A 15697-nucleotide genomic window follows, 5' to 3' on the forward strand; every position below is an offset into this window, starting at 1 on the left:
GCATTACCTGCTGGTTCCCTTTCCGTCCCCTGACTGTAACCCATCTGCTTCCCGAGGTGTGACTACCTTCCTGTAACTCCTCTCAATGACCCCCTCTGCCTCCCGAATGATCCGAAAGTCATCCAGCTCCAGCTCCAGTTCCCTAATGTGGTTTTCAAAGACCCTCACCTCCCACATTATGCAGGAGGAACATTCAACTGCCACCATTCCCACTATTCTAAATTCCCAAAGAGACCATTGAGAAACAAAGAATTTTAAAAAACTAGTAACCTTACCAATCTGGCACATTGAACTTTTTTTTGGTTGGAGGAGGAGGATGGGTGGGAGACACTATTTAAGTAGTGTATCCTGGGATAGATCCCATCAGGTTCCACGGAGTTATCTACCTTAATACTTTTGAAGACACAAAACATCTCTTCCTTTATAATAGCAACTTGGATTAGAGATCTGACACCCCCTTCCCTGAGATCATCCTCCACCAATTCCTTCTCTTTGGTGAACACCGACACAAAATATTTGTGTAGGACCTCATCTTTCTCTTTGGGCTGTATATATAGATTCCCTTTGTCCTCGAGTAGGTCAATTTTTTCCTTGGCTACCCTATTGCTTGTTATATATGTATAAAAAGCCTTTGGATTCTCCTTAATCCTGTTTGCTAATAACTTTTCATGATCCTTTTTAGCCCTTCTAATTCTTTGTTTAAGTTTTTTCCTTTTTTCCTTATATACTTCAAGGGTTTTATCAGTTCCCATCCTCTTAGACCTAACATATGCTTCCTTTTTCTTTTTGACCAAGGTTGTAACATCCTGGTCATCCAAGGTTCACATAACTTGCCATACCTATCCTTAATTCTTGCAGGAACATGCCACTCCTGAACTCTTGTCAACTGTCGTTTGAAATGCTCCTATATGTCCGATGTGGATTTCCCCTCAAATAGCCACCTCCAATCAACATTCTTCACTTCCTGTCTAATATTGTTGTAGTTTGCCTTCCCCCAGTTTAACAGCTTCACCCGAGGACTGCTGTTATCTTGAGTATCTTAAAACTCACTGTATTATGGTCACCCTTCCCAACATGCTCCCCACTGAAACGTCACTCACCTGGTTGGGCTCATTTCCCAAAACCAGATGCTGTATGCTGTGTCAAGAAACCTTACTGAATGGTCCTTACAAATTTTTCCCCATCCAAACCCCAGCATAAAGTGAGTCCCAGTCAATATAGGGGAAGTTAACATCACCCACTACAACAACCTTGCTGTTTTTACATCTTCCAAAATCTGTCTACAAATTCTCTCTTCTTTCTCCCAATGGCTGTTGGGAGGCTGTAATCTACCCCCAGCATTGTGATTTCACCTTTCCTGTTCCTGAGTTCTACCCATATTGCCTCGCTGCATGAGTTCTCTGATGTATCCTCCCTCAGCACAGCTATGAGATATTCCTTTACCAGTAATGCAAATCCCCCACTTCTTTTACATCCCTTTCTATCACACCTGAAACATCTAAATCCTGGGATATTCAGTCCTGTCCCTCTTTCAGCCAAGTCTCCATAACTGCAATAATGTCATAGTTCCAAGTACTAACCAAAGCTCTAAGTTCATCTCCCTTTCCCATTATACTTTTTTTGTATAGAAACAGCTCCACTTCAGGTGACTTCACCTGCTTTTTTCAGCAGCATTTCCTGCCTGTTCTTGTTCTTAGTTATGCTTGCCTTGGTTTCTACCTCTCCCCCAGTTTCTGCATCTACTGGTCTACTCCTCTGGTTCACATATTCCTGCCATACTACTTTAAACCCTCTCCACCCACTTTACCAAGTACCCTCCCAAGGACACTAGTTCCAGTCCTGGCCAGGTATAATCCTTCCAGTTTGTATAGGTCCCAGCTCCCCCAGAACCAGTCCCAATGCTCAACAAATCTGAAACCCTCCCCTTCACACCATCTTTTAAGCCACCATCTGTTAGTTAAATTTATTCCACTGTTTCTACACTGACTAGTTTGTGGCACTTGTCATAATAACTGCATTTAGATTAGATTACTTACAGTGTGGAAACAGGCCCTTCGGCCCAACAAGTCCACACCGACCCACCGAAGAGCAACCCACCCAGACCTATTCCCCTACATTTACCCCTTCACCTAATACTATGAGCAATTTAGCATGGCCAATTCACCTAACCTGCACATTTTTGGACTGTGGGAGGAAACCAATGCAGACACGGGGAGAATGTGCAAACTCCACACAGACAGTTGCCTGAGGCGGGAATTGAACCCGGGTCTTTGGCGCTGTGAGGCAGCAATGCTAACCACTGTGCCACCATGCCGGGTGGTTTAGCTCCTATGAATAACAGTTTCTATTTCATGATAAATGCTGAACAAATACAAATTAATACATCGTATTTTGTCTGCCAATTAGTTGAATTTGGATCTCATGAATATGTAATGAGCACGTGTGATTACATAGACAGTGTTTGAAAATTTAAGTTGGACAAGCTTTCTTTACAGAACTCCAAGGAACTTATTTGACCAAAACAATCTTATGTTTCATTATAGACATTTCTGAAGAATACTTAAAATGTACTGTTGCTTTACTAAAAGTTGAATTTCCTCTGAGGTAATGTTGTTTCTCCATTAATCCGAGAATACAATTTGAATCTCTTATTACATTGCATCTTTGGATCTCTTGTGTTAACTTGATACTGAGAAGTTTCACCAGTTTAATCTGATTGTTTCCATCTGATATGTAGGCCAGGTTAAGGCAGGCAGACCTGAAAGATAAAGTGTAGAGTGCAGTAGTGCTAATGGACAAATCTTCACCCTCAGGGAAAGAAGGAAAAGCACAGTTCAAGAATGTATTCACATCTATTGCAGTCTCTGTTACAATCTGCAATTGCTTGTTTAATTTCTATTTTCATAGAACCATGGATTCCTTGCATATCCATCATGTCCATGTTAGCCCTAAGGAAGGATTCACTGCTACTCACCACTGCCCGCTCCATCCCCAACACCCACCGACCCCACCTCCTTAAACATTCCTTCTCCATAGTTATTTTGAAAGAAATATATAAAAATTAAAACATCGTGGAGGCCTCTCTGTCCATTATTTCTATGCCAACTGAGAAACAAATCACCCAGCCTCATTCCTTTTCCAGCACTTAGTCTGTAACCCTGAGGCTATGGAACTTCAGGTGCAAAATCTAGACACCTTTTAAACGAGTTGAGAATTTTTCCTCTATGCCTTTTTCAACCAGTGGGTTCCAGACATACACCCACCACCACCACCACACTCTTTGATGAAGTGACCAGAACTGCAAATCGTTTTCAAGTTGTAGTCCAACAGGTTTATTTGGAAGGACTAGCTTTCGGAGCGGTGCGTATCTGATGAAGAAGCAGCCCTCCAAAAGCTAGTGCTTCCAAATAAACCTGTCAGACTATAACTTGGTGTTGTGTATTTTTAACTTTGTACACCCCAGTCCAACACGGCTCCTCCACACTATGGTTTTCAAGTTGTAACCTAACTAGCGTTTAAACTCCAGCATAACCTAATGGGAATCATTGTAAAGACTTTTAAGGTCTCCGTTTTGTTATTCTTCCATTCATCCATACATTCATTAGTAACTCAAACATCAGTGGCAATGTGAGAGTCATGCATGTAAGTGATACTAAATCTAATTAGGTATGGAATTTGACTCAAAATGTAAAGTCGGAAGAGATAGTAATTTCTGAAACACCAGTGATAAGTGCCACCTAATATTTTTATTCCCCTGGCTTTATTAGGACTGAGTTGGAGCAGTCCATGTTTGGTCAGCTGATGTAACTCAACCTGATTTGTGTCCCCACCCATGCCCAATTTCATTTTCTTCTGTGTCTTCAAATGAGTATTTAAATGGTAAACCCTTACTTTCTATCATTTTTTCTGATGACAGCTGCCTGACCTGCTGTGCTTTTCCAGCACCACACTCTCAACTCTGATCACCAGCATCTGCAGTCCCTACCTTCTCCTTGAATTGGGGTGGACAAAGTTAAAAATCACACAACACCAGCATTCCAGTCTGTAAAATGTCCCAACAGGTGGAAGGTGTTTGAGATGAATCGGTGCCAGATAAAAGCCCTCAAGCATTATTATTAAATAAAGCATTAGAAGCAGCATAGTTACTAAGATATATTTGTAAAATTAGAATATTTGACCTATTGAGTCAGTTCCACATTTATTGAAATGTAAATAAATACATTTCTTTACTACATCCCAGAAACAAAATGAGATATCCAGAATCTGGATTCTTACTTATAAAACCAGTTTCATGTTGATTAACCCCAAGTGCAAAATTGCTGATAGTACAGTTTAAAAATAAATCTACCTATTCAGGGATGTTATGACAGACCACTTAATTAGATGGGACTCGATGTTGGGCTTCCTGGTTCAGCCATAGAGAGATGTCACTGCGCCACAAGAGCTCGCATCATTCAAAGTATAAATGAAGCCTGGAAGTTCCATTCACATGCACGACATTGCAGTGGTTCAGCCTCCACCATATTGGAAAGATGTGTGACGTGGAAATGCCAATGTTGGACTGGGGTGGACAAAGTCAAAAAACACAAAATTAATTACTCACTGGGGTGGACAAAAGTCAAAAAAGTAAAGATAACCTGGCGTTGTGTGAGTTTTCACGTTGGAAAGAGTCTGAGAGATGCCAGTTTTATATAGTGAAAACTCAAACATCGTAGAATTATACAGTGCAGAAAATATTTATTCGGCCTCCCTGTGAGTGCCAGCCCTTTGAAAGGACTTCCCAGCTTATCCATGACCTCTCCCATAACCTGTCCCTATAGTGCTGAACTAATATTAATCTTAAAGTATTCATTTTGTGAGAATTATTGATTCAACATACCCTATTGTTCAAGCAGTGTTTTCCTGAGAATAACTTTATGTAGAAAATGCCCATGCCATATCTCTAATGATTCGTTTTCAAACACTATGGCCAATTTCTCTGCTTCCATTAACACTCTGCATCAGACAATGTGTCTCAGCAGGGATCCTGACCTGTATATCTCAGGGAACATAGCAAACAGTGCTTGGCAATTTTGAGAGCATCTTCTGATTCAGACAAAGACACTTCAAATAGATGAAACAAGGAGTTTCATATCAGAGGATAAGTGAATAATTATAAAATGTATTAAGAACATAAGAACTAGGAGCAGGAGTAGGCCATCTGGCCTTTTGAGCCTGCTCTGCCATTCAATAAGATCATGGCTGATCTTTTCGTGGACTCAGATCCACTTACCTGTGCTCTCACCATATCCCTTTGTTCTTTTATTTGTCAAATAAAATCTGTCTTAGCTTTAAAAACATTTACTCGTCAACTACTTCACTGGGCAGGGAATTCCATAGATTTACAACCTACTGGGTGAAGAAGTTCCTTCTCAAGTTAGTCCTAAATCTGCTCTGTCTTGAGGCTATGCCCTCTTGTCCTAGTTTCACCTGCCAGTGGGAACATCCTCTCTACTTCTGTCTTACCTATTCCCTTCATAATTGTATATGTTTCTATAAGATCCCCCCTCATTCAGAAGAATGTGCTTGGCAATTTTGAGAGCATCTTCTGATTTAGACAAAGACACTTCAAACAGATGAAACAGGGAGTTTCATATCAGAGGATGAGTGAATAATTATAAAATGTATTTATTAAGGTATAGCCAACGTGTTAATTAATGGAATATGGCGGATGATGAGTCTAGTCTAGCCATATTGTATGCCTTGACCTAAAATTATTCAAATTGAACAATATCCTGTTTTGTACTATAGTGCTTCAATGAAATGCCTTAGTACATTTTATTCCTTCAAATGCATTACATATATAATAGTTGTTATCGTTTTGTTTTAACATTATCCGCTGAGACTATAGATTAAGCAAAGAGACAATTTGATCTCACAGATATGTATAACCATAGAAAATTTAGTGTAATAGGGAAAGCAGGGCAATTAAAAGAAAGATAATCAGTAATATACCTAATCAACTTAAAAGTTTGGCTACAGCCAGAGTATTACAGCAATTTCTGCTTCGCATCTTGGGAAATATGTTAAATTCTTGGAAATATGTCAAATTCTTTCAGTGGTGCAGAGGAGATTTACCTGAAAGCTTCCAAAAGTGAGGGACTTTATCCACATGGTCAGTTTCAAACTGGGTTTTTTTTCCCCTAGGATGAAAAGGAGATTAAGGAGAAAGATAACGGGGTCATACTTGATCACAGTGGCTTTCTGAAAGATACACATATATAGGAAAAAAAAGTTCCCTTCAATTCATAGATCCTTGAAAGTGGAGTTGTAGAGAGATAGGATAGTGAAGAAGGCATTTGGCATGCTTTCCTTTATTGCTCAGAGTATCGAGTACAAGAGTTGGGAGGTCGTGCTGCGGCTGTACAAGACATTGGTTAGGTCACTTTTGGAATATTGCATGCAATTCTGGTCTCCTTCGTATCAGAAGGATGTTATGAAACTTGAAAGGGTTCAGAAAAGATTTACAAGGATGTTGCCAGGGTTGGAGGATTTGAGCTATAGGGAGAGGTTAAATAGGCTGGGGCTGTTTTCCCTGGGGTGTCGAAGGCAGAGGGGTGACCTTATAGATGTCTGCAAAATCATGAAGGGCATGGATAGGATAAATAGACAAAGTCTCTTCCCTGGGTTGAGGGAGTCCAGAACTAGAGGGCATAGGTTTAGGGTGAGCGGGAAAAGATATAAAAGAGACCTAAGGGGTAACGTTTTCACGCAGGGGTTGGTAGGTGTATGGAATGAGCTGCCAGAGGAAGTGGTGGAGGTTAATACAATTGTAACATTTAATAAGCATCTGGACAGGTATATGAATAGGAAGGGTTTGAGGGATATGGGCCAGGTGCTGGCAGGTGGGACTAGATTCGGTTGGGATATCTGGTCGGCATGGATGAGTTGGATCGAAGGGTCTCTTTCCATGCTGTACATCTCTATGACTCTATCACTCTATGACAATCTGAGCCAGGTGTTGTTGAATTGGTTGCTCCCTTCTCAGGTTATGATAGTCTGCCATCAGGTTATGATGCATAGCAAGGGAGGCAGCAGGATTAAGATCACTAGACTCATCATCCGCCATATTGCCCAGGAGCTTCTTGTGGAGTGGAGTGACCAATGACTTTTTGTTCTCTGCAACATCTGCCATAACCAATGGTGGCAATTTTAATTGTAGCTTTAAATGAGATTTAGAAAAGACATATAAACTCTCCTGATCAATTAGCCATGATCGATCTCTTTCTCTTATCATCGAAGGAGTACCCCTTCAAGAAATGTTTTCAACTGCATGTGCAAGCCATTTACGTTGTGTGCAATGCAGATACTAATATGCTGATAGCCACCCTGGCTATTCTGGGAATGTGCAAACATATGTAGGTCACTCAGCCCTTCTGACCTGCTCTGCTCCTCAATCAGATCATGCCTGCTAATTATCCCCAATTATCTGCCTCGACAAATTCATGATGCTCCTTGTCTTGCAAGCCTGCAATGGTCCTAAAATGCACAAACCTTTAGAGGAATGACTTCTAAATTTTAGATCCATTACTATGTCTAAAATTGATTTTTCTCTTTTCTTCCAAACTTTCTGATTATAATTTGTGTCCTTTGCTGAGTAAACAGTTCATTATGGTTTTTAATAGTCCATCAAGTTTGTTTGTTTGATCGTTTGGCATTATTGAGCAAGTAATGAATTTTATATCAATGTTTACCATAGCTTAACATTCTTGTTTCCTGGTCAAAAGAATGTGATTTCAAATCACATTCCAGAGATTTGAGCACAAAATCTAGACTGACACACGAGTATAGTACTGAGGAATAGCTATATTATCAGAGGTACCACTTTCAGGGTGGCATGTTAAGACCATAAAACTGAGGCTTCATCTACTTTTACACAAAAGCAAAATTTCCATTGCATTATTCAAAGATCAGCATGCTCCCTTCCCATTTTCCAGTCAATACTTATTCTTCAACAACATCACTAAAAAAGAGTACCTAGTTAGAAGCACGTTGCTGTTTGTGGGATCTTGTCTCCTGGGTTTTCTGAACTGTGACCAACAGTACCCTACAGTTCAATTACTTAACATTCTGTACAGTGCTTTTTGTATTCCTGTGGCCATGAGTAGCATAGAAATCATGAATGTTCTTTCTCCCTATCAAAAAGCAAACCCACTGTTTAAAAATTTGTTCATAGAATGTGAGTTACACTGGCTGGGCTAGCATTTATTACCCATCCCTTGTTTTCTATGTTGTCTTTGTTGTCCTTGAGAAGATTATGATAAGTTGCCTTCTTGAACTGCTACAGCCTGTCTGCAGCAGGTAGATCTACAATGATGTTAGGAAGGATTTTGACCAAGCGACACTAAATGAGCAACAAGGATTGTGAGTGGCTCCAAGGTGGTCACATTCCCTTGTATCTGTTGCCCTTATTCTTTTAGAAGGAAGTGGTTATGGGTTTGGAAATTGCTGTCTAATGAACCTCGGGAATTTCTGCAGTGTATCTTGTAGATGATGCACACTGCTGTGATCGATCATTGGTGGTGGAGGAGTCAAACTCCTTTGTCCTGGATGGTGGAAAGCTTCCTGAATGTTATTCAAGCTGCACTCATCCAGGCAAGTGGGGAGTATTCCATAATATTCCTGATTTTGCTGACAGCATTTGGAGACTCAGGAGGTGAGTTACTCCTCCAGGATTCCTAGCCTGTAATATCTCTTGTTGGAGATGGTCCTTGTCTGGCATTTATGTGGCATGAATGTTACTTGCCACTTTTCAGCCCAAGTCTGATATTGCTAATATCATGTTGCATTTGGACATGGAGCTTTAGCATCTGAGGAGTCATGAATGATGCTGAATATTGTGCAATAATTGGCAGAAATCCCCATTTCAGACCTAATGATGGAGGGAAGGTCATTGATGAAACAGCTGAAGATGTTTGGGCTTAGGGCACTCCCTTGAGGAATACCTGAAGAGATTTCCCAGAACTGAAGTGACTAACATTCAACAACCACAATCATTTTTCTTTGTGGCAAGTATGGTTCCTACCAGCAGAGAGTTCGCCCTTGATTCCCCTTGGCTCCAGAGGGGCTGCTCGATGCCACACTCAGTCAAATCCGGCTTGATATCAGGTGCAGTCTCCTCTGAAATTCAGCTGTTTTTATCCACATTTGAACAAAGGTTGTAATGAGGTCAGGAGCTGAGAGGGCCCTGCAGAACCCAAAACTAAGCATCAGAGATCAGGTAATTGCAGAGCAGATTCTGCTTGATAGCACTGTTGATGACACCTTCCATCACTTTACTAATGGTTGAGAGTAAACTGATGGAGCAGCAATTGACAGAGTCGGATTTCTCCTGACTTTTGTGTACTGGAAGTGCCCGGACAATTTTCTACTTCTTCAACATTTAATGATGGCATTGGCAAATCTTTTTCTTCTTCACTTCTCTGGCTTTTCAGTGTTAACTATGATGAAGTGACTGAGATGCTGGGGTTGACATTCAATTGAATTCAACAACACTTAATATCAAATTGGATTTATAATGGGCAACAGGTGAAATACCCATGGATTTGTATCCCTGCTCATGCTGAATTTCACACACTCAGTTTCAAACTGTTGCTTTTTGGTCAATACTATAGCTTTTAAAATAGCAATTGTTCTAGTCTAATACTATGTGAATCTGGTCAAGACTTCATAACCCTGTCCTGGCAACCTCTGCAAGTCATAGAGTCATAGAGATGTACAGCATGGAAACAGACCCTTCGGTCTAACCTGTCCATGCCGACCAGATATCCCAACCCAATCTAGTCCCACCTGCCAGCACCCAGCCCATATCCCTCCAAACCCTTCCTATTCATTTCCAATCCAAATGCCTCTTAAATGTTGCAATTGTACCAGCCTCCACCACATCCTCTGGCAACTCGTTCCATACACGTACCATCCTCTGCATGAAAAAGTTGTCCCTTAGGTCTCTTTTGTATCTATCACTCTAAACGTATGCTCTCTACTTCTGGACTCCCCGACCCCAGGGAAAAGGCTTTGCATATTTATCCTATCCATGCCCCTCATAATTTTGTAAACCTCTATAAGGTCACCCCTCAGCCTCCGATGCTCCAGGGAAAACAGCCCCAGCCTCTTCAGCCTCTCCCTATAGCTCAGATCTTCCAACCCTGGCAACATCCTTCTAACTCTTTTTTGAACCCTTTCAAGTTTCACAACATCTTTCCGATAGGAAGGAGACCAGAATTGCATGCAATATTCCAACAGTGGCCTAACCAATGTCCTGTACAGCCACAACATGACCTCCCAACTCCTGTACTCAATACTCTGACCAATAAAGGAAAGCATGCCAAATGCCTTCTTCACGATCCTATCTACCTGTGACTTCACTTTCAAGGAGCTATGAACCTGCACTCCAAGGTCTCTTTGTTCAGCAACATTCCCGAAGACCTTACCATTAAGTGTATAAGTCCTGCTAAGTTTTGCTTTCCCAAAATGCAGCACCTTGCATTTATCTGAATTAAACTCCATCTGCCACTTCTCAGCCCATTGGCCCATCTGGTCCAGATCCTGTTATAATCTGAGGTAACCTTCTTCACTGTCAAGTCATCAACTATCACATAGATACTACCATCACGCATGAGAACATCATCCATCAAGTACATGGTACGCACTCATGATTGAAACTTTATTGCTGGAACAGCACAGCAGGTCAGGCAGCATCCAGGGAACAGGAGATTCGACGTTTCGGGCACAGGCCCTTCCTCAGGACTCATGAGACTCAGCCAACATTGTCTACATTAAATGCTGCAGGAAAAGATGCCCTGAGGCATGGTACATCAGCAAGACCATGCAGACCCTACAACAATGCATGAACCTTGCAACAATCACCAGGTAGGAGTGAGGTAAACTATTTAGTAAGGACGCCAGGCAGAAAGAAATCTCACGAGTGTGTCATGGGAATATGCTGAAAGGATATTTTGATAGGGAAGGAAGGCAAAAGGAGACTGTGTTACTGGTTACAACACAGAGTGAAGAACCAAGTTCAGAGGATTCTGAATTGGAAATTCCTCAAATTAAATTGGACAGTGAGGAAGTTGGCCAAAATTGGGATAAATTGCAGACATACCTTCCAGAGGAAAATCAAAATGACCTGAAAGAGTTATTGCTATTGCATGAGGAAATATGTAGAAATAATTTGGGAAGTACTAACCTAATTATGCATGATGTAGACAAAGGAAATGCTGTTCTAATTAAGCAACATCCTTTAACCCTCTAAAGTTGTCACAGGTTCAAAAAGAGATTGAACGCATGCTCCAAGACAACATAATCAAAGTGAGTAGCAATGACTAGAGTTCACCCATAGTAATGTTGTCAAAACCAAATGATACCCAATGGTTATGTGCAATCAATTGCAAAGTCAATGCAATTACAAAGTCTGATTCATATCCAATTGAAAGATTGTATTGAGAAGGTAGGACAAGCAATGTATATTTCTAAGCTGGGCTTACTCAGATGATACTGGCAGATACCTTTATTCGAAAGGCAAAGACAATTTCAGCTTTCATAACACCGAATGGACTATATCAAATTAAATTCATGCTATTTGGTAGGAAAAATGCACTAGCTACATTTCAAAGACTAACCAATAAAGCTGGATTAGACAATTGTGTGTATACATCTACGACCTGGTGGTTTTAGTCACACATGGAAGGAACATTTGCATAATTTATCAGAATTATTCGATCAACTTCAGGAGGCAGGCTTGGTGATAAACCTGGCTAAGAGTGAATTTGCCAAAAACCCAAGTCATATTTTTGGGCCATGTTATCGGACATGGACAGATGGCCCCACAGAATGTGAAAACAAAGGTTATTGGGGAGTTTCCCATACCATTAATGAAGAGAGCAATACTACAATTGTTAGGATTGAATGGGTTTTATCAGAAATTCGTACCGAATTTTAGCAATGTGGCTGCTTCACTCACTGAATTACTAAAGATAAACAAGAAGTTCCAGTGGACGGCAGACTGTCAGAAGGCATTTGACAGCCTGAAAACCGTGTTAACCACTACTCCAATATTAGCCACACCTAATTATGCAAAGCCATTCAAGGTGGCTATCAATGCTAGGGATGTGGGTCTCAGTGCTGAACTCTTACAGGAAGAGGACAAGAAGGTAGAAGGACCTATCGGATACGTCTTCAGGAAATTGAACATTTATCAACAGATTTATATTCAACCATTGAGAAGAAGACCTTGAGCTTGGTGTTGGCGTTACAACATTTCAACATTTATGTTGCCAGTAATGTGTCTGAGACAATCATATACACTGATCATAACCTATTAAAATTTTTGGAAAAATTTAAGGATAAAAGTTCTGGACTGTTTAGATGGAGCTTAATATTGCAGTCATTCAATTTGAAAATTATACATGTGGCAAGACGAGAAAATGTAATTGCCCATGCATTGTTGAGACTGGGTGAAAACCCTTTGGCGGCAGGATTAAACAGACTTTAGGGCAGCATGGTGACTCAGTGGTTAGCACTGCTGCCTCACAGGGACCCGGTTTCAATTCCTGACTCGGGTGACTTCCTGTGTGGAGTTTGCACATTCTCCCTGTGTCTGCGTGGGTTTCCTCCGGGTGCTCCGGTTTCCTCCCACAGTCTAAAGATGTGCAGGTCAGGTGAATTGGCCATGCTAAATTGCCCATAGTGTTAGGTGCATTCGTCAGAGTGAAATGGCTCTGGGTGGGTTACTCTTTGGAGGGTTGGTGTGGACTTGTTGGGCCAAAGGGCCTGTTTCCACACTGTAGGGAATCTAATCTAAAATAGAATGCAACAGTGAATGTTTGCAGGTTTATAGTCATTGTAATGTATATGTATTAACAGAATAAGACTAAGGTTTAAAATTAAGCCATCTTTGTATATTGATGATTTTTTTTTTAAGGAGGGAGTTGGAACAATGCTGTCACTTTTAAAAGATTATTTTGTCTTCAGTACTTTTCAAGAGAGTTCGTAAAGGCAGAGGTGTAGTTTAACAATGGCAGGAGAGTGGCCAGTTCTCCCAGTTCAGGTTCTTCTCTTTGGTTTAGTTGTGTCAGTCACAAGATGCTGAAGTCCAGAGAAAGTTTCTAAGGTTCAATAGATGATTCCTGACTGATTTTTCTCTCTGAAAGTTCTTTGGAAGTTGTTCCCTCCTGCCTGTAAGAATCTGTGTTTCAATTTACCTTTTTGCCAAAGGGTGTGTTTATGGGATGTTAATGGATTGGAATGGCTCCTTAGTTAAGCTGCTACATTGGGTCAGTTACATTTTCCAATAGTTACATATTCTAAATTCCATTTTCTTTTGTTGGTTTTTCAATTGTAGTGTTTAAATAAATTCTGATTTGCTTGAAGTCGAGTGGCTTGACCAGCTGCATCACACCTGATCCAGATTTCACATCTGCCTTTAAAATAAGATAAAGGTAGGGTCTAGGCTACCTTCTTAAAATATTCTGATGGATCTGGCCTGATCAATAATAACTCACATGGTTTGAATCAGTCTGTTGACACTATTGATTACATATAAAGACTTGCTATTCAACCTGTCAACACTCTATTCACACTTACTGTTGATATTCTTAACAACATGGAATTATCTAGATACTATCTCACTGCCTATATATTCTGTGCTTGTGCATTTCCTTCCACTTCACCTGATGAAGAAACAGTGTTCCAAAAGCTTGTGATTTTAAATAAAACTATTGGACCTGGTGTCATGTGACTTGACTTTGTCCACCCCAGTCCAACACTGGCATCTTCACATCAATTCCTACATCCAGTTATATTTAGTGATCACAGTGCAAGCAAATTTGTAGTTGATTAAACGGTAGAGAGACAGATAAAATAACTGGCAACGAAAAGACAAAATACAGTCCCATAATAGAAATTGCTTGAAATCGTTTTGAGCATAATGACAGAAAAGTGAAAGACATCAAAGAGCAAGCATATGATGTGCCATTTCACCCATGAAATACTTCAAGGCTATTCTGAATCTTATTTCTATTTACCCACTTTTGTTCCATAACCCTAAATGCTTTTGCCTAACAATATTTGACTTGTCAATCTCAGTTTTCAAGTCTTCAACTGAACTAGCCTAGCAGCATTTTGGAGGAAAGTGTTCCAAATTTTTCCTTGTTCCTGAACTATAACAGTAGGAGCTGAAGGGCTCATTCCTGAAGAAGAGCTCATGCCCGAAACGTCGATTCTCCTGCTCCTTGGATGTTGCCTGACCTGCTGTGCTTTTCCAGCAACACATTTTCAGCTCTGATCTCCAGCATCTGCAGTCCTCACATTCCTGAAGAAGGGCTCATGCCCAAAACATCGATTCTCCTGCTCCTTGGATGCTGCCTGACCTGCTGTACTTTTCCAGCAACACATTTTCAGCTCTGATCTCCAGCATCTGCAGTCCTCACTTTCTCCTATAACAGTATGAGCTCCAGTTTTATGATTGTGTCCCTTTATTCTGAAGTGTACTATAATAGAAAGTTGTTTTTCTCCATCTACCCTATTTAAAAATTTTATCCAGCTTTTCTTGTCAATACCAGAGTGCATATATTAAACAAGAACACCAGATTGTTTCAGCACTGCAGTTACTTGGCTACTTTAAACATTCCTCTCAGTTGTTCTTCTCAGCTTCAAAACATTTCTTCTTTTTCTAATAGTGAGGTTTGGCTTTTTCTTTATGCTTCTCTTCGAGAGTGTTTGTAACTGCCTGGTATTTCTAGCCAACTTAACAAGCAAGGAGACTAGAGGGGGAAACCTTCCAGGTTGACTTCAAACATACAAACTTCAAGGCTGTTGGTATGACATGCATTTCCTCATATCATTTGGACAAGGGATCACATCAAAGACCTTCAGTCTGTCCAAAGTAACCTGATCTTGCTTTGTCTTGCTGCTCTAGCAACATACCTTACAGTCCTCCAGAAGGTTCGGTTTGGTGCTCTGAAGTGATATGGGCACCAAGGTAAGTTAGTATTTATCCTCTTGCAAAAAAAAACAAGATATTTGTATTTATTCCAGTAAAAGTTGCCAGAGATATTAATCCCTCCACACCTCTAAAATAACTCCATGGAGGTTGGTATTCCAACACTAAGTCACCCTTTATATAAATGTGGAGAGTCCTTGACACTGATCCATCTTTCTCAGAGCCAGCTCTCAGAGTGTTTACACTCTGTCAGCTAGGACTCCCTAATTGGTCCAGATTAACAGCCCCATATTCTATGACATCCACCTGGTTGAATTTGTTACAACCACTACAACCTCAGCACCATCATGTTATGGCCTTGTGTGGGCAAATTTGAGTCAGATGGCCAAGGAGATGGTCTTGGCCACTGAGGATTAGGACTTTATTGAATCAGTCCACCATGGCAATAAAAAGCCCTATAAAATAATTTAATTATCTTACAATCTATATTCAAGGAAACACTTACTCAGTCTGTCTACTGTATTCTCATGGTTTACTCCATTTAGCCCGGGTATCATTCTGATAAGTATCCATCCACTCCAAATCCAAGATCAATAAAACAGATACTTTCTCCCCAGCGTAAACTGAAGCATCGGTTTACTCAGTTGAAGTAGACTTTACATCTCTGCAATAATGAAAAGAATGTACCATGGTGCAAGGTGCAACTATGCAGCAATC

General features: G+C 40.6%; 1 long non-coding RNA gene and 1 pseudogene across 1 annotated transcript in view; one reads left to right on the plus strand and one right to left on the minus strand.

The window, feature by feature from the left end:
* Positions 1–15697, plus strand: part of LOC148148989 (uncharacterized) — a 278572-nt gene that overhangs the window by 225552 nt on the left and 37323 nt on the right. The gene's annotated exons all lie outside the window — the stretch shown is intronic.
* On the minus strand, positions 14611–15421 carry LOC122552941 (large ribosomal subunit protein uL13-like; annotated as a pseudogene).

This window comes from Chiloscyllium plagiosum, unplaced genomic scaffold (genome assembly GCF_037043375.1).
Source record: "Chiloscyllium plagiosum isolate Xiang-an unplaced genomic scaffold, Cpla_swu_hap1 HiC_scaffold_10, whole genome shotgun sequence".
Taxonomy (NCBI): Eukaryota; Metazoa; Chordata; class Chondrichthyes; order Orectolobiformes; family Hemiscylliidae; genus Chiloscyllium; species Chiloscyllium plagiosum.